This window comes from Mauremys reevesii, linkage group 16, assembly GCF_016161935.1.
Source record: "Mauremys reevesii isolate NIE-2019 linkage group 16, ASM1616193v1, whole genome shotgun sequence".
In the NCBI taxonomy this organism is placed as follows: Eukaryota; Metazoa; Chordata; order Testudines; family Geoemydidae; genus Mauremys; species Mauremys reevesii.
Window position 1 is genome coordinate 12,303,261 of NC_052638.1, and position 25,003 is coordinate 12,328,263.

The 25,003-nt window shown below is 42.0% G+C and overlaps 1 protein-coding gene across 3 annotated transcripts in view; it reads right to left on the reverse strand.

Moving 5' to 3' along the window:
- Positions 1 to 25,003, reverse strand: part of SMPD3 (sphingomyelin phosphodiesterase 3) — a 263,658-nt gene that overhangs the window by 149,457 nt on the left and 89,198 nt on the right. For all 3 annotated transcript variants that reach the window (XM_039502790.1, XM_039502788.1, XM_039502789.1), the window contains exon 2: positions 4,309 to 4,401. The gene's annotated coding sequence lies outside the window, so the exon portion shown is untranslated. The remainder of the gene's footprint in view (positions 1 to 4,308; positions 4,402 to 25,003) is intronic.

Sequence of the window (25,003 nt, forward strand, 5' to 3'; positions counted from 1 at the left end):
TGTATTTCAATGGGAGTTGAGGGACCAGCGCTGTTCAGTGTATTCAGCGATTATCTGGTAAAGGGGTAAACGGTGAGGTGACATGATTTGCAGACACAAAATTACTCAAGATAGTTAAGTCCAAAGCTGACTGCAAAGAGTTATAAACAGATCTCACAAAACTGGTTGACTGGGAAACAAAATGGTAGCTAAAATTCAATTCAGATAGATGCAAAGAAATGCACACTGGAAAACATAATCCCCAACACATACAAAATGATGGGGTCTAAATTAGCCATCACCACTCTAGAAAGAAATCTTAGACTCATTGTGGATAGTCCTCTAAAAACCATCTGCTCAATGTGCAGCAGCAGTCAAAAAAGCTAACAGAATCCTAGGAACGGGATAGATTAGGAAGGGATAGATAATAAAGACAGAAAGTATCATAATGCCATCATATAAATCCATGGTAAACCAACACCTTGAATACTGCATGCAGGGCTGATTGCCCCACCTCAAAAAAGATATTGGAATTGGAAAAAACACAGAAAAGGACAACAAAAATGATAGCGGTATGGAACAGAGTCCATATGAGGAGAAATTAAAAAGGCTGGGACTGTTTAGTTTAGAAAAGAGACGACTAAGGGGGGATATGACAGAGGTCTACAAAAATCAAGAATGGTGTGGAGAAAGTGAATAAGGAGGTGTTATTTACCTCTTCACATAACACAAGAACCAGGGGCCACCCAATGAAATTAATAGGCAGCAAGTTTAAAACAAGCATAAGGAAGTACTTTACATAAGGCACAGTCAAAACTGTGGAACTCATTGCCAAAGGATATTGCGAAGGCCAAAAATATAACTGTGTTCAAAAAATAATTAGATACATTCACAGGGGATAGGTCCATTAATGACTATTAGCCAAGATGGTCAGGGATACAATCGCATGTTCTAGGTGTCACTAAATTTCTTACTGCCAGAAGCTGGGACTGGATGACAGGGGATGGATAGGGTTGCCAGTTTTCTGCAACCAGAAAGTTGAACAATCTTGCCCTGCCCCCAGCTCTTCTGTGAGCCCCCCGCTCACTACACCACCCCTCTTTCGGTTGCTCACTCTCCTCCACCCTCACTCACTTGCTCTTTTTCACCGGGCTGGGGAAGGGGGTTGGAACGGGAGGGAGTGAGAGCTCCGGCTAGGGGTGCAGGCTCCGGGATGGGGCCAGGGATAAGGGGTTTGGGATGCAGGAAAGGCCTCCAGGCTGGAGCTGAGGGGTTTGGACCATGGGAGGGGATTGGGATGCAGGAGGGGATGTGGAGCACAGACTCTGGGAAGAAGTTTGGGTGCGGGAGGAGGCTCAAGGCTGGGGTAGGGGCTTGGGGTGTGAAAGGTGGTGCAGGCGTAGGCTCCCAGTGGCACTTACCTCAGGCAGCTCCTGGGAAGCAATGGCATGTCCCTCCAGCTCCTAGGCACAGGGGCGGCCAGGGCCAGGGGGAGTCCGTGTACTACCCGTGTCCGCAGTTCCCAGCCAATGGGAGCTGTGGAGCTGGCGCTTGGGGCAGCCCCTGCACCACGGGCAGGGGAAGAGCGGGGAGTTGCCCCCCTGACTGCCCCTGCACCTAGGAGCCAGTGGGACATGCCGGACGCTTCCGGGAGCCATTTGGAGCCGGATGCTGTGGCCAGCCGGACTTTTAGTGGCTTGGTCAGCTGTGCTGACCGTAGCTGCCAGGGTCCCTTTTCTACCAGGCGTTCTGGTCAAAAACTGGATGCCTGGCAACCCTAGGGATGGATCACTTGATAAATTGCCCTGTTCTGTTCATTCCCTCTGAAGCATCTGGCAATGGCCGCAGTGGGAAGACAGGATACTGGACTAGATGGACCATTGATCTAACCCAGTATGGTTATTCTTATTTTTTTTTATGTACTTGAGACCTTGAACAATCAGGCCTATAGTGTCCTTTGCAATCTTTCGTCATATATAAATTAAAGAGTAGTATTATTTAACCTGGAAAATGGAAGAGTTAGTGGGTTCCTATTTGAGGTGTAACTAGAGAGCAGTGCGGTTTTAAGATTATTTCATATAGGGTATCGGAAGTAGAAGCAGTTTAACAATACTTCCAGTGTAAGAAAATTTACTATTCAACTTCCTTTAATTTTTTATATAGTTGTTAAAATGCAGAAATGTGTGACTAAAATCATTTTAAACCTGTGGCTAGAAACTGAAAGGAACTGGATAGTCTCACAAGTCATGTATTGACGTGCTGTGGTAGAAATCCAAGATATAAAAAACTGACAGCGTCAGTGTTATCTCCAATAAAAGAAGGCCTTTCAAGAAAGCAGCTTGAAACCTGACATGCTAGTCCATCCTGAATCCTGGTTTTGCTGTTCATTAATTTAGAGATGGATTAAGCATCTATTACTTAATGGCTCTCAGCATTATGTGTAAAGTAACTTGAAAAACGATAATCCAAGCAGGCCTAATGTTTTAGGAGCAGACCCTCAGCACCAAAGCTATTCTCTTGCTGCAAATAAAGGCATGAAAATGGTCATCGATAAAATGACCCAATCAATTCCTCTTTGGGAGTTCTGAGAACATCTACAGAGGATGTTATTTACTAGTATGATACAGTTAGTGACCTTTAGTAGTAGCTTGATAAATGTGCAATAAAGCCCGAGTCCTCATCCATAAAGGTTGAGGAGACTGTTTTAACTATTTTCACTGCAATCAAGGCAGTTGCAGCAAAACCATTTTATAAATAAACTGCATGCCAAAATTATCGTTATTGTATAAACAAAATAAACATTACTTAATAAGATATATTTGGTATGCAGAGAATTCAGGCACTGTGTATTGTATTGCAAATAAACAGTGACAGTTATACCAAAGGAACTTAGAACAGATCTATTGGCGCAGGCAATTCAGCATTCAGTTTCTTCCAATAGTGTTCAGTATCAGATACTGAAGAGAAAAGTGACTGTCCCTCTTTCCCCCCCACTCCAAAAACCCCCAAAATTAAATGTCAACAACCCCAATTCTGCATATGAGAAATTCCTTCCTAACCCCACATTCTCAAGTGATAAAAAAATCATGTCATGCTTTGAATCATGAAATGTGGTTACTCTCATCTGTTAGCTTGTGTAGCTGTAAGTGTTACTAATGGTCAAAATTATATAGCTCATTTAAAAATCCAGCCACAATGTTTGTTTCAGTGACCTCCTGTGAAGGCGAGTGCCACAGGCTGACTCTGTTCTGCACAAAGCAGTGTTTCATTTGAATGCTTCAAAATTACTGCTGTGTAGTTTAATCTAAGTAAAAGTAAGTGGCAGCGGGGACAGAGAATATCACAAATCTGAAAACTGAAATTTTTTGTTTTCGAAGACAAATGAAAATTTCAACTTGAAACAAAATTTTTCAAACAAAAATCTCAAATCAAAACTAATTCTCCAGTCAAAGTGTTTCATCTGAAATCTGCACAGGAACCAATTTCAAATTTGACTAGCTTTAGATACCAACTGGATAAGTAGGGGTTAGACAATAGGTCTTGTTCCCACTTATATGACTGAACTGATCACTAACTTTGGTGATGGTCTCGGTCATGGTACATTAGCAACAACCCTGGGCGTACATCCACCTTTCTGTAGGGCATGAAGCTATCTTCATCTCTGAGTGTACACCACAGACTCAAGTTCCTGGGTTTGCAGAGTGATGGTGATGAACTTCAGTCCCGTCTACATTCCTCTGCTTAATCCACCTGCCATATGTGTTAATGGGTTTCACAAAGTGCTATTTTCCCATGCTTCTAAATTATGTTTATAGGCAAAAAATGACAAATCACAGAAACTAAAGAATACTACCTGAAATATAAGAGTCATCCATGCTTATATATTAATTCGTTCTAAAAAAACAAAACGGTACATCCCCTCTAACTGGCAAAACACTAACCTCTCTGTAAAACCAGATAACATTTACTTTCTTCCACCCTTTGTAAACTCTTAGGGGCAGCGACTATCTTTTACTATGTATGTATAGTGCCTAGAGAAATGTGGCTCTGATCTCGGTTGATACCACCATAAACACAAATAATTACTCAACTGAACAAAGTGCCAGGTGGACAGGGAATATGGAAATTAATATATAGTTAATGTGCAGATTATCTGCTAGAATATGTTCTTAGCCAGTTTTTGTTTTGTTTACTTAAGACTAAAGCAAGAGTGCAATTCTTCTAGTAGTTTTATGATTATAACAAAGAAATAGTAAACTAACACTGTTTCCAAGGTTGGGTCATCAAACTTTAAGTTAGGGCACAATTATAAAACCAAAATTAATATACCTGGAAAAGGACGTGTATAGTTGGTTCTTTCTGTTTCAAGTTTTCATTCAATCTTTGCTGCTTCTGTATAAGTGTCTCTGAAAATTTCTTCACCTGAAATTAGATTTATATTATGTAAGATTTCTTACGAAGATAGGTAAAGCAGTTGCATCAATTACTCATACATGCTATAGAAACTTATCTTAGTGTTAGACTACTATATTGTTCCAATATTTGGTATGCACGTTAGCCTATATATGTATGTTATATGTATGCTTATGACAACCGCGCAACCAAAACTATCTGGCATACAAATACAATTGTAGTAACTACACAAGAATGAGGCATCTAAATTGCATAAGCATTTTTGAATACACAATTCTATAAGCACAATTTTCAAAACAGTCTCCTAATATTTACATGTTCTCCAATTTAAATGGGATGTAATGATTCATTCATGATCCAGAAACAAAATAAAACGTAGTTTTCTCCAATTAACAATAAGTAAACAAGCATAAAAATATAGTATTTTAACAGCCTAAACTTTCTAAGTATCAAACCACAGTGAAATGTATATGGATAGAGATGAAACTTTAAACAAAAAAACCTACTTTTTAAATCTTAATGCAACAACTTGGTTGCAAAAGAAATAAAGCTTCCTTGTCAAATGGGGAGAGAAATAAATTGTGTCACATATGTTGGGCCAATTAATGCTCCCCTAGTCACATCCCATTACTTACATCAACAGGATTTTGCCAGTAATGGATATGCTCTAGGGCCAAAGGTATATGGGAAGAGGTTTTGAATTTTGCCACTATGGTTCAAAGGGTTAAAATAAAAAACACTCCTGAATGGGAGTGGAGAGACAGGGAGCATCATCTCTCTCTGTCCTATTCAAGCTGAAAATGGTTCGAGATGTTCAGATTATGACTGGGTCTGATGGGATTACTACCCTGCAGTATCTATCCATGATAAATAAGGGATGTGGATCTGGGCCCTACAGTATACAGAGTACCTTACAGGATAAGTAGGTACATAGCATGCACTATACTATACCGAATACATTAACGATTATGGAACAGAAGAAATTCCAGCTTAAGTAACAAGACTTCTGATGTTTTCCAGGTTCTTTAGTGGGATGTTCGCCAGACAACAACATTGAACTTTGTATACTCTAGGTGAAATTGTTCCACCCCCCTCCCTCCTGGAACTTCTCAAATAAAGTGTGTATATTTCTACACATGTAGCTAAGTGCTAGAAAATGCAGTTTATTTCCCAGAAGAAACATTCTGAATATTTCCTCCCCTTGAAGTTTCAAGTCTTCTACAGGCTGGGAGACAAACCAAAGAATCCCTTTCTGAACCACTGCATCTTTTAGTGTTGTAGCTTACAAGAAAAAGCACCCTCTTTAATACATTAATGGTTCCTCTTTTCAAATATACATTCCACATACAGTTCCCATTTAATGTCACTGCAGGTGATTCTGATATATGCCAACTTGTATGAAAGTCTGAACAAAGAAAAACATTTAGTAACATTATGCAACTACTGTAGTTAAATTGTTCACATATCAGAAAAAAGCTTTATCAATGTTTTTAATTTAAACAGTCTTTAAAAATAAACGTATTAGCTGAAATAACAGTTCCAGGGTATGAGATATGCTTAGCGCCCTACCAAATTTAAGGTCCATTTTGGTCAATTTCATGGTCACAGGATTTTAAAAATAATAAATTTCATGATTTCAGCTATTTAAATCTGAAATTTCATCGTGGTGTAATTGTAAGGGTCATGATCCAAAAAGGAATTGGGGGTGGGGGTCACAAGATTTTTGTATGGGGGTTGCGGTACTGCTACCCTTACTTCAGAGCTGGGTAGCTGGATTGTATGGTATGGTATTGCCACTTTTACTTCTGTGCTGTTGCCTGCAGAGCTGGGTCCTCAAATCAGCAGCCGTCATTCTCCAACCGCTCAGCTCTGAAGGCAGCAGCACAGAAGTAAGGGTGGCATGGTATTGCCAACCTTACTTCTGCATGGCTGCTGGCGGGGCACTGCCTTCAGAGCTGGGCACCTGAGCAACAGCTTTCCAGCCACCCAGCTCTGAAAGCAGCACAGAACTAAGGGTGGAAACACCACAAGCCCCTTAAAATAACCTTACAACCCCCCTTCAACTTTCTTTTGGGTCAGGACTCCCAATTTGAGAAAGGCTGATCTCTCCAGTGAAATCTGTATAATGTAAGGTAAAAGCATACAAAAAGACCAGATTTCACAGGGGGAGACCACATTTCACAGTCTGTGACACATTTTTAATGGCCATGAATTTGGTAAGGCTCTAGATATTTATCTGCATTACCCCAGGGTCTCTCCTGTTCTAGAAAAGTAGCTAGAAACTTGAGAAGACATTTGCTAAAAGCAGTACAAGGCAGGAGTTCATGATCCGTTACTAAAGTGTGGCTTAATTCATCTAAGGGACATGCTGTATTTAGGGCTAGTTTACATAGTGGCGTAATGCTGAACTACAGGAGGTGTGATTTCTCAAGAGCACTAATATATTGTGTATTCATTGGTGCAAGTAGACCCTGCTGGTGCACTTTAACATAGTGGTATTTGAAACAGCATTATATTAACATGCAGTAGGCCTACAGAACTTTAGCACACACCACCAGGGTCTACAGAGATGATTTAATGCACAACACATTAGTGCACTTTAGAAATCACATCTCCAAAGAACATATTACCCCACCTTGAAGACAAGCCCTTAGTCATTCACACAGGACAAAAGATCATTGTTTTGAAAGCAACTGGTGGGAGAAACAGACTGGTGGGAAAAACAGTGTTTGCTTTTAGTGCATTCCAGGCTTTTAATACATACAAACATATTCCACTAAAAAGCCATATAAAAATGTGGATCATAAACACCCCAGATAGTCAAATAGATGCATGCAACCATGTTTTCCCATACCTAAGTCTAGCAGCTGAAATTAGCAGACAGTTGGAAAGCAATAGTCTGCAAGTGTAATATGGAAGATATAGGTCTGACTGTTCCCTTAAGGTTCTTACTAATTACTTTGGTTGAGACATGGTGAGTCACATAAAGTATGAGATTGGCTTGTGAATACTAGGAAAAGTAACACCACCTCTAGGGTGACCCATGTATTTTTCTTCTTTTCATTTTGTCAGTGCAGCACTGTGGCTCTCTTAATGAAACCATAACTACCCCACTGTGTAAACTTGCAAGCATGTTAGTTAAGAAGCCAACAGGAATTGTCTGCCATTTATCACTCATGGAAATCCCCCTCACAGGCTCCTAAAATTAATGCATTTCAGGGACCAGGTCATGCACTCACTTCTACTTTGTGCAACCAACCACAAAACCCATCTGAAGTGATGTTTCACTGAGCCAACATGGCTGTTAGTGCCTAGAATACACCAGTGTGTGTGTGTGCGCGTGCGCGCACCTGACCTCTGGAGCTCCCATTTGCTCCCAAGTGTCTAATCCTGAGTTTGTCAATGTCAAATCCTCTTTAATGTTTTTAATAATTAGTCAGGATTTGGACTGTTCTTCCCCCCCCAATTTTTTTTTGATTGATTGTTTAGGCCATGCAAGCTTTCATTCAGGACATGATTTTGTATGTAAATCAAATCTGTGTTCAGTATTGTAATCATTTTACTGTACCTGCATACTTTTGTCATAGGTACTTTACAGATAATACAGATTTGCAAATTTGCCATGAAAATTTCCCAGCCCAGGAGCAAAATCTACACTTTTTTCTACTATGATGGTAAAAATGCAAACACTTATATTTTACTTACTCATTTAAAAAAAAAAAAGCAGTTCTCTGGATAACTTTTCTTAAGTATGCAATTAATAATATCATAAGAGCTGCTGCCAAATATGTTACCATTCAATCCAGACTGGGACTGGAATTTTAAAATCTATAATGCTAACACTAGTTAAGTAGAATGCTTCAGTTTCCTGAAAGGACAAAAATAATATGATACTGAATTTAAGTCTAAAATACAACACCATACTTTGCAAGAAAATTGCTTGTATAACAATATGTATGTTTTACTAGCAAAATAACTCATTAAATTTCACAAAATATGGCCTTTTTTGCTATAAAAGATACATTTTGTCTAGCAATGGAAAGGGCACAACCCTTTGTCTTCATAATAGACTTTCAGCTTGATGTGCTGGGCTTTAGTTATGTAACTACTAGCATTGATGAGAATGCATTGAGCTGAGACTCTGTTGTGCTCATGCATTTCAGAACTACTGAGAGCAAAAGGCTAAATTCCTCATGGATAGATAATTAACTACCATTTTCAGTTCCAAATAACCCAATTTTCATATCTGGATGCCCAAGTTAGACACTAAAAGCGGTACCTAATCACTTCATTCAAACACATGGCAAAGACAATATTTGCCACAGGGAAATGAACACTCCATACTTTCCTGGGAGAACTGCTAATCTTGAAGGAGTAATGGAAGGAGAGATCTTGTCACCTCCAAACTTTTTTAATCCCATTACGCTTAACATGAATTAGGGTAAATGGGCTTTCTGAAAAGGAGACCAACTCAGGAGAAATGGGACATCCTAAACAATACGGTCATTCAACCGGCTTCTGGAGACAGATGGTTCAAATAAGAATCTGAAATACCAATGAATCAAGCCTGTGGCCATTTGAAGGTTCACTCATCACACAGGCAGGCAAACAGCGAAGATGGGATATGTACATCTACTTATAGGTGTTAATGTGCAGCAGCCCCAGAGAGGAATACTCTCACAGCAAGTTCTCCTGAGTTTGCTCATCTCTGAGTGAAGAATAATCAGCTACAACTAGTCCGTGTTCGGAATTGTGATAAATGTGAAAAAAACTTTGCAGCAGGCACATGGAAAAACTACATTAGGATATAATCATTCAACTTCTGTGAGGAGTAAGAGTATACAAAGTCTGCATTCATTGTTTGGCTCTCTGTGGAAGGACAAAGAAAATAGTCCTGCCAACAGAGCCAGTCCTAGGGTACGTCCAGACTACCCGCCGGATCAGCGGGTAGCGATTGATCTATCAGGGATCAATATATCGTGTCTCATCTAGACGCGATATATCGATCCTCGAACGTGCTCCCGTCAGCTCCGGAACTCCACCAGGGCAAGCAGCAGAAGCGGAGTCGACGGGGTAGCCGCGACTGTCAATCCCGCGCCGTGAGGACGGGAGGTAAGTCGAAATAAGATGCATTGACTTCAGCTAAGCTATTCCCGTAGCTGAAGTTGCGTATCTTACATCGACACCCTCCCTGTCCCCAGTGTAGACCAGGCCTTAGGGACATAGTGTCTCTCTTGGAAGCTAAAGTCCCAGGGCTAGGAGTGACTGCAGTAAAGTATAGTTTTCTTTAAGCAGGAATGGGCTGAAACGGGGAGGAGCTACAGAAGAAGGTGGTTGAGTGGCAGGACATACTGTTGCTGAAGGAGGGGAAAAGAAGAAACTGAGCTCTCCCACCACCAGGCAATTCTTGGACTTCCATTAAAAACATTCCGAACTGATGCTGCCTGTGTAATAGATCGAAAGGGAAAGGAGGATGCCTTTTGTGCATCCTTCTATAGGCTTTTTCCAAATATGGAAACTGTTCAAGAGATCTTTAAGGCTAAGACAGAGAGTTCATCTGGATTAATTTTACAGCCAGCAGCTAGTGCAGCCTTCCTACTAAAAATGACAAACAAGGCACAGATTTCCTAGAAATACATTAGCTCTGTTGACTAAGAGAAGTTTCCCCAATAGGTGATAAGATTTGGGTAATCTTCCCAAGAAATAAAAAGATGATTTTGGTGTGCTCCCACCAATGCTTTTTATTAAAATTCAATTAAAGAAAGTCTCTGCTGCCTGGCCAGATGACTAATTAAAAAAACTGAATGAAAAAAGGATTCTGCACTGCTTATGCCTTATGTAAGTGTTCATGATTGGGAAATTATATTTGCTCTTAACAAATTTCCACTCTTTGGTTAAAAATAGGCATGGTTGCCAAGAGGAAGAATGTTATTAACATTGTTTCTCAAATATATTTGTTTATTTTATTAAGGCAAAAAGAACACAGAATTACATTGTTAATAAAAAATACCATAATGAATACTATTATATTATAGCATAATTATATATATGCCTTTATATGGAACAAATATTTTCAAGCATTTTACAATCATTAAGACCCAGTCTGCAAAGGATTACACCCACCTATAGTTCCAAATGGAAGTAACTGCCCATCAAGGCTCAACTCTTTCCAGAATCAGGACCTAACTCTCTAGGAAGAACATAAGGTTTTATGGTTAAGACACTGGACCAGGACTCAGGAAAAAACAGTTACCTACCTTTCGTAACTGTTCTTCTAGATGTGTTGCTTATGTCCATTCAAGTATGTGAATGCGCACCGCATGCACAATCGTCAGAAGGTTTTTCCCCTAGCTGTACCCATCAGGTCAGCTGTGGAGCCCTCTGGAGTGGTGCCTTCGTGGCTGTGTATATAGGTCCCTGCAAACCCTCTGCCTCTTCAATTCCTTCTTGCTGGATATGCCAACAGAGGGGAGGTGAGTGGGTCTTGGAAAGGACAAGAGCAATACATCTCGAAGAACAATAGTGACCAAACGTAGGTAATTGTTCTTTCTTTGAGTGATTGCTTATGTCAATTCCAAGTAGGCGACTCCCAAGCAGTTCCCGGGAGGAGGGGTGAGAGTTCACCAAGTTGCAGACTGAAGCACTGCTCTTCCAAATGCAGCATCATCCCTAGCCGGCTGTGTGATGGTGTAGTGCACTGTAAAGGCATGGACAGACGACCATGTCGCCGCCCTGCAGATGTCCTGAATGGCATGCGGTTTTGAGAAAAACACTGTCAGGAAAATGTCCTGATTCACATGGAACTGCAAAACTACTTTGGGGAGAAAGGCTGGGTGTGCACCTTGTCCTTATAGAAAACTATACAAGGCGGCTCAGAAGTTAATGCTTTGAGCTCAGACACCTTTCTGGCTGAAGTTATGACGACTAGGAAAGCCACCTTGCAATAGAGGTAGAGCAAAGAGCAGGTTTCTAGAGGCTTGAAGGGGGGGGGGGTTCCATGAGCCTAGAGGGGATGAGGTTGAGGCCCCACATGGGGATCGGTTGCCACACCTGTGGGTATAGTCTGTCTAGGCCCTTAAGGAAGTGTCTAACTATGGGGTTAGCAAATACTGACCGCCCTGCCGCACCTTGGTGGAAAGCAGAAATAGCAACCAGGTTCACCTTAATTGATGAGACCGCCAGCCCCCGTTGCTTTAAGTAGAGTAAATAGTCCAGTATAAAGAGGACTGAGGATTGGAGTGGAAGGGTACCACTGCTGCAAATTTGGAGCGTGAGTCCACTGGGAGCAATTCCTGGAACTTCACCAAAGCATTCCAGGAATTATAAGCGTAGTGGCTTAGGACCGCATGCTGGTTAGCTATTTGAAGCTGGAGCCTCCCTGGTGGAGTATACTTTTCGACCAAAGAGGTCCAGCTTCTTGGTTGGATTCCTTGGATTTAGGCATGGGCCCCGGTTGCCCCTGCCACTCCTTATGGTTAGCGACCTCCATCACCAGGGTGCCAGACTGGGGGTGGGTAAAGAGGTGCTCGTACCCTTTGGACAGCACAAAGTATCTCCGTTTTACCCCCTTGGTTGTTGGCAGGATAGAGGCAGGAGTGTGCCACAATACCTTGGTAGTGTTTTGGATAGTTTTAATGAGTTTGATGGCCCTTCAGAGGCCAAAATATCCAGCATTGGGTCCGTGTCCTCTGTGACCTCCTCTGCCTGAAAATTAAGGTTTTGGGACACCCTCCTAAGATGGTCCATAGCAGGGAATGTGGTGGATGTCCCTGCCACTGCCTCATCAAGGGAGGAAGAGGATGACCTCTTTGGTGGCATGTGGTCTTCTTGACCCTCTGGCTCACAGGGGGCTGCCTGGGTGTCGTCCCTTGCATTGCAGTGGTTGCTGTGGTACCCGGTGCTGCGGTGGTGGCTACAGAGCCGGCGCTCGTTCCAGTGCCTTGTCTTGTCGGTTCGTCAGCCTGAGTCTGTGCATCCCAACCTCAAAAGGGTTCTTGGGTGACTGAGGAGGCCGATGGAGCTCCATGGCCACTGACATGGCCCCGGACCCTGACACTTGGGCCTGGTGATAGGCCCATCATGTCCAAAAAGGGCCACTGAGTTGGCCCCTGCCACTGAGGGGGCCAGGACATTACAGGATCGGTGCCAGGAGTGGTACTGGCTGCAGCGACACATGTAGGAGTCCACCTCCAACTCCAAAGAAAAGTCCGAGCCCAACCACGGCGGAGTGGACACAGACGGGGCCAGGGAATGGTGCCCCATCATAGTGGGCTTATCCCTTTGGCGGACAAGCATTGCTACCACTGCCAGTACGCGGGTACATGGGGAATTAGCTCAAATATTAGGTTTCAGAGTAGCAGCCGTGTTAGTCTGTATCCGCAAAAAGAACAGGAGTGCTTGTGGCACCTTAGAGACTAACAAATTTATTTGCGCATAAGCTTTCATGGGCATCTTCGGATGCATTCGCTTAGCGTGCGAGAGGTAGTGGGATCGATGCTCACATTCTCCAAGCTGCTGCTCTTTCCCTCCCATCTCTCTTTTTGGTGGGGGGAGGGATAGCTCAGTGGTTTGAGCACTGGCCTGCTAAACCCAGGGTTGTGAGTTCAATCCTTGAGGGGGCCAATTAGGGATCTGGGGCAAAAATCTGTCTGGGGATTAGTCCTGCTTTGAGCAGGGGGTTGGACTAGATGACCTCCTGAGGTCCCTTCCAACCCTGATATTCTATGATAGGAGACTGTGCCATCATAGCAATCAGGTCTCTTGCTGCCTTGAATGTGTCCAGCGTGGAAGGAAGATGGAGATCTTCCTCCAGTTCTTCCCACACCAGGGAGTCCACCAGGACTGGACTCATCAGACCTCCCCACAAGGCCAAAGTCAACAGTGTTGGCATAGGTATGCCTGAGGCTGGGTGTCCCAATGCACAGGATGCATCCCACTAGTGCCCGCACACTCCAAAGGCTTGGTAGGGGAGCACCCCCATCAGCTCTTTTCTTCTTGTGCGCACTGGGGACTGAGAACGGCACCACACACTGGAGCTGGTTCTCAGTGCCAAGGCTCCTTAGATGAGTCCTTCCTCAGCGCTGAAGCCTCCCACACCGAGGTTGGGACACTGCACATCGAAGTTCCCAGTGCCAGGTCCGACACTGCCTGGGGGCGAAGAGCTAACTTCATGAAGAGGACTTTCAGCCAAGAATCCCACTCCTTTTTAGTTCTGGAGGTAAAGCACCTGCAGATTTTGTACCTGTTGGCTGGTGACTTTCACCCAGGCACTTGAGATGGGAATGGTGTGGGTTCCCTCTGGGCATGGGCTTAAGGCATGACCCACATGACCTGAAGCCCTGAGACAGAGGCATGCCCCAGTCCTGGGGAAAAAGTTAGGGAGGGACCCCCAAAGTAAACTGACATACTAAACTACAACTAGAGCTATATATAACTATTTACAGATAGACAAGAAAGAAGACCACTAGGGAAGCACCTGCAAACCCGAGAGAGAGAGAGAGATCGCAGCTCCAATGACCACATATATGCGGCCATGAAGGTGCCTTTCCAGGGGGCCAACCTGACTGGTACCACTAGGGGAAAAACCTTCCAACGATTGTGCATACAGTGCATGCACACACCCCTACTTGGAATTGACATAAGCAATCACTAGAAGAAGAAACTTGAGTTGAATTCTCAGGTCTGCCACAGACTTCTTATGTTATCTTGGCAAAGTCACTTAATCTCTCTTTGCCTCAATTCTTACTTTTTGGTTTGAATGTTCTCTTTCACTCACCCCTTTTTTCCGTGTCAGTTCAGAAAATAAACTATTCAGCCTAGGGACCATCTATGTGTATAGTGCCTAGGACAATGATTGGTTTCAGCCCCTAGGTCGTATTGTAATACAAATAAATATCACCACCCGTATATGTCCATTTAACGGATGAGTAGACTCATACACATCCAAAAGTCACACAGTGAAGCAATGAAAGACTTGCAATGGTCATAGCTCTATTCTTATCTCTCACCATCAGAGCTCTAGCCAACAAACATGGCATATAGAATCACTTCCTTCAGATTACTGGGTGGTGAATTTCACTTAAACTGCTAGTATAAGATTTGTGACAGAACGCACCCGTGTCCACATCCTTCATGCTACTGTAATAACCTTTGTACAAAGTGTGCCTTGTGAGATATCATTTAAAAGCTCATAATTTGTTGATGATGGCAAAATGCACATAGCAGCGTTATGTGAAGTTATAAAACTGAGATCATGACTAAAAGTATGTTTTCCAAAGACATCTGGGGACTGGCCAAACCAGTTCCTCAGAGACAAAGGGCAATCTGACACCTCAGCTAGGTGTAAACAAGGCTGATGGACCATTACTTGCTACGTGGGCATTCTTTGGAAGGAAAGGGGGCAGGGGCATAAAATCCACATCTTAGAAAAGAAACAGCAAGGGGAAGTTCCCTTCCACACAGCCTGCCTGTTGCCTTGTTCCCAGCTGGAAATGCTTCTCAAAGTGGAGACAGGACTATAAAAAGAAGGGGAAGACACCCTCAGGTACCCCTTCTCTTTTCTCTCTTTCCATCATTCACTACACCAGAAGGAACAAAGAAAGCTGCCACTGAACTGGAGAAGGGGTCCTGGCCTAAGACTGCTGAGACCATGTAGTGAGAAAAACTTTGCCTTGAATTTAGCATAGTTTGTTAAATTAGGCACCAGCTGCATTTTATCTTTATTTTTCTTATAATCATTTCTGACTTTTATGCTTCATTACTTGTACTCAATTAAAATCTCTCTGTAATTAATAAACTTGTTTTATTGATTTACCTAATCCATTGTCTTTAAATCCAAGTGTCTGGGAAATGCCATTTGGAGTAACAAGATGTGTGATTATCATTTCTAATATTCAAATGACGGACTTTATATACATTTGTACTGTCCAGGAGAGGGCTGGGTAGTACAGGATATACATTTCCTTAAGGAAAAATCTAGGACTGAGTGTGTGTTGGGGTCACCCTGCAATATAACCAAGGCTGGTAAGAGCCAAGGTGTGGTTGATTGGTTGCAACACACTTACAATCATAGCTGGGAGTGACTTGCATGCTGGAGGCTGTCTGTAAGGTATCCAGGCTGGAGGCTACAGCAGCAAAGCAGTGTAAAGGGCACCCCAGGTTAGAGGGCAGGAGTGACACAGCTACTCATTAGTCTGTACTGTACTCTGGATATGTCACTATCACTTAAAGTGATACATGAACTGTATGATACACATCAGCATTCAACAGCACCCTTTCTGATAAAGAAATAAATATGCTAATTGATAGACACCCCTCCCCCATTATAAAAATCAGCAAAATACTGCCAGCGTCTGATGCTAATAAAAGAAGAGCCTGTTAAGTGAGTTAATAGGGGATATATTTAGGATTGTAACCAGAAGAATAATCAGATAGCATTTAAAAAAAGGTGTCTCTTCTCTCCTAAATCCACCTCATTTTGTGCCTTCCCAATAACTCAAGAACAAGTAGGATACAAACATAGGCAAAAAAATTATTGGATGGCATACGGAATATAATAATAGTACTCTCAACTTAAAATGCTTTTTCACAAAAAGATTGCAAAGTAGTATTCCCATTTTGCAGATGGGGAAAAAGGCCCCAGAAAATTTAAGCAAATTACCCCAGTAACAAAGTGTGTGGCAAAACCAGGAATACATAATCTAGGTAAAGGTAATAACTGGAGATATACTAATCTCCTAGAACTGGAAGGGACCTTGAAAGGTCATCGAGTCCAGCTCCCTGCCTTCACTAGCAGGACCAATTTTTGCCCCAGATCCCTAAGTGGCCCCCTCAAGGACTGAACTCACAACCCTGGGTTTAGCAGGCCAATGCTCCTTGTGTTTTGGCCATTAGAAAACAATATCTGCCCTTAAATGTGTACAAGGTTCAATCATGTCTCAATTCAAGATTTAATTTATTACACTTGCCAAGTGACAAACATACTTAATGCTTAAAGATTCTCTGTGCTATGTCTAAACAAGAGTATAACCTCCTTGTTGGGCTGGAGTCAGAGGTAGCATATCCCTTCTGCATACTGAAACCAAGAAGACTGATCTGAGTCTGACATGCACATTAAAAAAGCATCAAGCCCTTATGCTGGTTTTGAGAGCCTCCTCCACAATAGTTTCAGCGTTCACCTCTACCAAAGGAAATGAAATTGCAACTTTCATCTTACTTGGAGGCATAAAGAGGCAGCAACCACTCTTTCTTGCCAACCTTCTGTAAAAATTGCCTCTGTTAAAAATATAGATTTCCAAAGATTTCTAGCCAAGAACTCATGAAGATTCAGATAGTATTCTCTCTCTCACCCTTAAAGGGCACTAGAATATATATTTTTAAAAATTAATTGCAGTGTCTGTGAGAAGCCCAAAATGACATGTTCTTACATTTCATGATCAGAGTGACAACTCTTGAGTTGCCTATGATCACATTTAGTGGCTTTAAAATGATGTCACCTAACGATACCCAAGATAAATGTTTTCCTCCAAAAAAGGGACATGGAAATTAACGTAAATAGGGTTTAAATTCCTTTCTATTGTAAATAGTCTCTTTATAAACGGATATGGGTCAGATTATATTGATTCTCTTTGTGGCCCCAACATTCAAATACTATACTTTAAATTTAATGTGAGGTGAGAGAAAAGGAGGAAAGAAAGCAAAATATTGTCCCTGATGCTTTTTGCTCAGCTCAGTGTCAAATATACTGTGAGAGGATAAAATATGATATAAGTTACAGTAAAAAGTGCTACCTGTTATCTTCACACATTTTAAAAGTATTATTTACACCACAACACTCCTATGATATAGGCAGATACTATCCAGATTTACAGATGGGGAAAACTAATGCACAGAGATGAACAATCCCTTATGGGGCTGCAAGGCCAGCTGGGAAAATCACCAGAAAGCAGCAGCATTTCAGCATGTCCGGTTTCCCCAGCCACACAACTAAATTGGGGCAATGAAGGAAGGGGTGATAAAGGCGAATTACAAAAGGCTCTACTACAGAAATAAAGGCTTCCCCGAAAGTAGGGGAAACCTCAGTGGACTGATTAGGCCAACTCAACTAGCCTTTTGTGCCATCAGAGCCATGCAAAAAGTGGCAGCAATGGCCAAGATCTGTTGTCTCTCTCACATGCAAGCTACACTGCAAAAGAGAATGGAAGAAGAAAAAATCTGAAGTGTGTTTAAAAGCAGTATGAGGGGTTTTTGTGAGTTAGAATGAGACAAAAATACACCAACTCCCCTTCATTCAGATTTGTTTTTCCTCACCTATAAAATATACATATAATAAATAAAATAGGCTACTTTTTAAGTGTTTTATCTGAGTAAATATGCAAAGGTGCACCCTCAAAATTTCTGCACACACATTTACACATGTAAAAGCCGGCATTTCCACACATATACACACAAACACTGTTGGTCTTCTGGGTTTTACCAATATGAACCTCACTGATTTTAATGGAAGTTACATGACAAAGTGAAGAAGCTTGGAAACTTAGCAGCAGTCTTATCATCACTCTGGCACATTTTGGCTTTTTTTTTTTTTATAAAAACAGGAAAACAGCAAAGTGCTGAACAGCTAAAGATAGGTACATATTTTTACAGTCAAGGCTTTTGAGACACACTCCAGGTATTACTAACACCTGGATGGTTTCACACTAAGGGATTGACCTGGGGGCTGTTGCAGGGTATCGTGGCACATCTCTCTATTACTGCCTGTCATGAATGATGCATCGTTAACAGCTGTGAAATTACTGTTAGGCTGTATCATGTCAGCCATGTGTTATTAATTCTACCAGGCACCTCAACAGTCAGAAATTGATACCATTGTTTTTTTCAGGACGCGTCTGTGTATGTATGTGGCCAGACATTCTAAGCCTGGAAGGAGCTCTTGAAGATCTAACAGTTTGCAGAATGGGGCACTGTAAGGGCCTGATTCAACGCACTGAAGTCAAAGGGAGTCTTTCCACTGACTTCAGTGGGTTTGGAATTAATCCCTAAATTTTTAAATGTTCTTTCCGATGATTTCCTGGAATAAAAATTCTCTCAACAATCCTAGCAACCAGAAATTGCTTGGGGGTGTTATCACCAGTAAGCTTGCTTGCTGAAGGGATGGCATAATATCAGCAAGGTTTCCATTAAGTTATCTGATATATTTAGATTCTGGTTTCCAGCATGATACAGCTTATAAAAGACAACCCTGAAATAATATTGCAAGGTAAAATTAGAGTATTAAAATGTGACATTGCTCAAATTTTCATAACCTGAGAGGCGTTGAGTGGCTTGGATTTTTTTCCACCCTTTAAAAAATTCTTTGCAGCCAAGAACAAAACATTTTTCTTTCCTGAGATTAATAAAGCAGTTATTAGCCATGTACAATAAAGGTTTTTCATGGCTCGTTAATATCTGCATTTTATCTAGGATTTGAACAAGATGAGGGAGCATGACGACATGTTTGCTTCCTGCATAATTTATAGAGGTACATTTCTAAAGGATTTTGTTAATATTCTATAATAGTCAAAATGTATTAAATAAAATTATGAGCTTAACTGTATCTTTGCCACAAGCCCTGAGCAAGTGGCAGCACATAGTTGTGCAGCCTTTGAAGCAGATCAGGAACCAAACTGTCTGGTACAATCATGTCCCTGGTTTTCCACTGTTTTCTCCAAGTGGGTGGAAGTACCGTAATCAGCACCAGCTCTATACCTGGGCAGATTACTTTCCCCTCTGTGCTGGCTCAACTGCACTAGCGGGTGGTGGGGTGGGAGTAGAACCAAGGTTTTGGACTCAACTGCCAGCCTATCCAGGAGGAAGAGTAGCAGTCCTATTGAGGCTGCTCTTCCCACCCTACCACCCAGACCGGTGATATAGCTAGCCCATGCAAAGGAAGCATATAGCTCACAATTGAATCGTAAGTGATTATAATGCCTCATGCCTCTCCTTTGTCTGCTCTCCTGCCTCCCTCTCTGCTCCCTAGATTCTTTCATGGTTTCCCCCTCTACTCAGAATTGCCTACCACTTGTTCTGCAGCTGGAACTCTTTCATATCCCTCCATGAAACACATATAGGCATTACAATGCTGATTTCAACAGACTGTACTGATTTTGCATTTGAGCTGTACACATGCAACACACTAGTAGAATGAATTAGGGCCTGATCCTGCAACCCTTACGCATTTGAGTATCCCTTACCATGCATGTTATCCCAGAGGATTACTTACACAAATAAAGGATAGGTCCCTAATCCTGCAATGAGCTTCAACAGACAAATTCCTGTATCAACAGTGATCTATCCAGCAGAGATGCACCCACTTACAGCGCACTGATTAGGACTTGGATTGTATGCCCCTTAGAGTAGGGACTTTGTGTTTGTAATATACTGCTAATATGTTCTGTAAATGGCTTTTCTATGCTGTGAAGGAAAGGCAAATACTTATATACTTATTCCTACATTAGTTTATAACACAGAGAGCCTGCTCCTCACCCTTTTCTGCTCAAAACTCTTATTTAAATTCACCACACTAGCAACTGCTAGCTAGCTCTAGGTAGATCATTATTAAGTCAGGTGCTGCCTTTTTGAATTGCTATGGAGCCCACTTTGCCCATGCCCATCTTCCTCCCCTTCCCACCCAACCCAGCCAGTATGTCAGAGGCTTTGCTTAAATAAATAAATAAATAAAAGTTCCATTCCCCTCCCTCCAAGCCAAATTTTAACTACCTCCTTTGTTCTCTGCCCTTCCCCCTCTTTCACCCTCAAAAGAATTTCTCCTGGTTTTCTCTTGAAAAGATAGTTCAGTCCAGGTTTGCATGAAACTTGGCCCAGGCTTGCTGACATTATCAAGAACTGGTAAACCTGGCCATACTTGACATATACAATGAAAGCCAAATCCAGGTGGCTTTCTGCTGTTCTCAGATTTCACAAAGAAAGATTTCCCCAGTGTTAGGCCCTACCAATAATCTGTTTATTTGATGGTTACTTGCTGCTGAGTTCCTGTTAGGCTACAGTGTTGGGCTGCTAATCTCTCTCTCCTTAACAGTTACTGTACAATTGTCCCTGCCTTTTTCTAATTCCTCTCCCCGGGAGCTATTGATCTTTTAATGTTTCAGGATTGGGTTGCAGGCTATTCTTTTATTCCACACCGGAAATTGATAACCCCATTACTGTTTAAATCAAATATAATGAGACATTTAGCTCACTCTCATAACTTTAATTATTATCACGTTGCAGAGGATAGTTTGTTAATTCATTGGCTGTTTCTGAACCACTGTATCAGATGTTAGGGCAAGAGCTAAATTAGAAACACAGACAAGAAGATAGCAACCCCTGGTCACACTACGGATACATTTCCTAATCCTCCTCTTCTCTTATATTGAGTCCAATCCAGGGCTTAAATTCAACCAGAGCTGTCTGGAATGGAGCTCTGATAAAATATATTTTCAAACTCACAGGGAGCCCTGGTGCACCCAATGCGGCTGAAGCGCCAAGCCCCAGCATACCCCTTTCCCATGGTCCTAAGGCCCTGAGAATCCCCTCCCCATAGCTGAAGCCCAGAGTCCTGCCTCCCTGCAGAGCAGAAGCCCTGAGCTCCCCCCACCAAACCAGCAGTTGAAGCCCGGAGCCTGCCCCTCCCTCGCTGAGCCCTGGAGGTTTTATAGCATGCTGGGGGAGGATGTGGGGGGCTTCAGGAAATATATGGGAATTTAAGTCTTGGTCCAATCCTCCTTCTGTTGAGGGGATGAGGGTTGAAAGGTCTAACCCATTACCACCATCTCCTCCAGAACTTACGACTCAAGAATTCTGTGTTCCTTTCTAACATTTCTCTACTGTCTAGTATATAGCTAGGAAATGTACATGCTTACTACTTCTACCCATGACTTCATCACATGATAGCATAACTCTGCCTGCAGCAGGGGTGAAAGTAACTTACAGGACTTACGGTACTGCCAGAGTCCTGAGGGGGCGTGGCCTCAACCAGAAGAGGCGTGGCCTCAACTGGAAGAGCCGTGGCCTCTCAAGATTTAACGGCCCTGGGGCACCGGCTGTGGCTGGGAGCCCCAGGGCCTTTAAATCAACCAGGGGTTCTCAGCTGCAGAGGTGGCTGGGAGCCCCTGGGGCTCCGAGGCAAATTAAAGAACCAGGGGCTCCTGCCACCGTGGAGCTCCGGACCCTTTAAATTCCCACCGCAGCTCCGGCTGCCGGGGGCGGGATTTAAAGGGCTCTGGGCTGCCTGCAGCCGCGGCAGCCCAGAGCCCTTTAAATCCAGCTCCAGCCCAGCTGCCCGAGCCACGGGCAGGATTCAAAGGGCTCTGGGCTTCCCGCTGCGGTGGGGAGCCCAGAGCCCTTTAAATCCCCGTCGTGGAAGCTGGTGCAGTCCAGCACGGCATACTGGCTCTTGCCGGTACGCTGTACCGGGCCGGACCAGCTTACTTTCACCTCTGGCCTGCAGTGACTCAAAGGCATTAACACCAACTTCAGGGCAGACTGTTAGGAACCAGAGCAAAAACCCCAAATTGGCTATGAATTCTATACTTAAATTTCACCAGCCAATTCTCAAGCATAAACTTCTCAAGCACTATAACAGTCTAATCATGGAGTCAAAGACAGATCAGCGTACCCTAAGAAACTATCTTGACAGCCAGGTCAGCATACCTTTGTGATAGATGGTCCCTTACACCAAGGATCACAGCATATTCAGATTACTCCCAGTGCCAAAGTCACTTAACCCAAGTCAAGTCCACCCTAGATCTCACACCAAAGACATGCTTGTAGCCAATCCTATAAACAACTATATAAAGATATATTAAATAGGAAAAGGAAATGTAATTTATTTACAAAGTTAGAGCAGGTAAAGATAGATATATACGCATACACACACACAAATAAGTTACAATCTTAAGTTTCAAAAGGTAATAGACACTTCTAGGATAAGCAAGCTCTATATGTCCTTTAGGGCTAACCCAGACTAAGCAGCTGAGGCTCTCTTGCTTATGCCTAGAAAACACTTGTGCCTCGTGCCCCCCCAAGTCCAAGCAGCATAAAGATAATCTGTTATTTCTTGTTAGGGTTTTTTATCCCCCTCCTGCTATGCATTCTGAGCTGCAAACTCAGCTGATGGGAGGAATCCACTTATATGACTCATCTTTGGGGTGAAGAAGAGAGAGAGCACAACAAAAACCATGTTTTGTCCTCTTTAATGTCCCACAAAGTCCATCTGGTGTTGATGTAATTAATGTCTCTCTTCTGTCTGGTAATTTATACACTACAGAGACTCTGGATACAACCACTGAAATATTAGCATCCAATATGGGATACAGCTACTCTAAGAGGGTTTAATGCATGTGACAACTCAGAAGCATTCAGCAAAGTCTTAACACATTCTTTTAATTCTAATACCTATTTTAACAATACTGACACACAGGTGAGCCAGACTGATTTCAGCTATGTATTTGTCAGTGTTCAGTCGAGATATGGGGACTGTGACATAAGCTGGCACTTGGTCTGCCAGTGTCACAGACAGGTCTGTGCTGTGGACCTAAAGTTTCCAACCCTGTTGACAACCCGCATGGAGTCAATCTGGTTCCACAGGATAAAATTTTGTGTGAGATGTTTATCTGATTTCCTATGTTTTTAAAAGCAAACCAGGTTATGAACACAGTACTTACAAACTCAAGCACTCAACAGTTAGGAAATGCTAGAATTAGGACTGCTTCTTAACTCAGTCACCTTGTGCAACCTAACTACATGGATAGAATCCAGTTCTCCAGGATGAGTCAATTGCCTCAACCACAAGTTCATCACTTCTCTTCCTGCAATTGCCTGTGTCTCATTCACTACACAACCTTCAAATTCTGCAGCAGATGAGCATCTTAAACAGCCTCAGCCACTATGCAGCCCTGACTGATTTGCAGAACGCAATCAGTCCTGTTAACTGAATGAGGCACTGATCAACTGTAATTCTGGCATTTCTCATCTTTTGAGTTCTTGGTTTTACAGCCATACAGCCATCTTTGAATAGAGCTTTTTTAATGTAATAAAGAGTTTTCCAGAATAGAACCTCTCTCTATATGAAACATCCAGCATAAGAGTGAGTCAAAGCACATTTGACCATTTGAGACTAACTTCTCTTGAATCATCTGGCATTTCCAAATATTACACATGAGTTTAGCTAGATAACATTTTTTTCCTCGACTGCAAATAATAGCTTCTCCGTTATCTCAGTTATGGAAAGACATAAAATTGTATTCCAGAATATGCAAAAGCATTCAACATTTAAAATGATTGTCCATATGTAGATTGTATTTCTAAATACCTTCTACAACTTACATGATCTACCTGCATATAGTAAATTAAGGTAATAGTTTAGAAGAGCAAAAATGGCAAAAAAATACTCAGTTATAATGTATACACACTATGAAAATAAACCTACCAAAGCAGTACCATTTCTCATTTGCAGTACGGCATAACTGCCTCCCTCAGCCTTCCAAAACACTTTATAGTGGAATAAGAAAAGAAACCAGAGCATTCTAGTTAACCTTTATTTATCTGATGGGGTTTTGTTGCAATTGCAACTGCCAAAATATAGCTCCTGAGGTCCAAAACCAAAACACATAATTTCTAGATTTCAGTTGCTGGTGAATTATGATCTGAGAAAATAGCAGCTGTACCACCTCACTTAGACAGAAGAATTCTGCTTATTTGACAAGTACTGACAGATTCTAAACAATGAAAACCCTCATTTGTTTTTAACTTAGGTGTATTTACAGAGCTTTTAAAGGAATCATTGGCAATATCTCCTTACAACTGCATCTAGTACAAAAATATTAGTCTGAAAAAGTAATGACAATCTGAAGCTTTCATAAAAAGCTTTTCAATTTTGATTAGAGAATAAAAAAAATCCTTGATTCCCAACAATTCAAAGTAATAAACAATCTAAAGCCATGAAAAATTTGGGCACAGATGACTGCAATCTTCCAACCTGAGTACATGCAGAATTCTACCAAAGCACAACCTCCACATGAGATTTTAAATAATGTCATTTTGCTTTAATATTCCATGTCTCAATAGACAAGTAGGTGGCATTGTCAAGGAAATTACAGTCTAGGGGTTAGCCAACCTTAAATCTTAAAAATAATTACCCATTTAAAAACTGCTGAAGGAAAAGGTGCAGAAGGTAGTTTTCAAGCCATATTATATGAAAGGAAACAAGTCTGACAGTTTCAGTCCCACATTAATTGTTCAGAGAGAGGTTTTATTAAGGTATTTACATATATCCTCTGTACAAAAGGTATACAATATAAAGTACGCATGGGCATATACAAAAAATCATTTTGTGCATATTTAAATGAAGCAACAAGCCTCTCTGACAAGTGGGTTTTAAACTATTTCTGGAAAAGACAATCAAGAATTTAGGCCAAATTTTCAATTAGCCTCCGTTTTGCCTGAATATCTGCATGCACTGCCTTTTGCATGTACAACCCCCACAACTGCATAGGTGCACAGGTGTTTGCATGTGCGGATAGATCACCACACACCTGTTCACCCAGGTTGAGTGTGCTAAAAAAGGGTTTGTGAG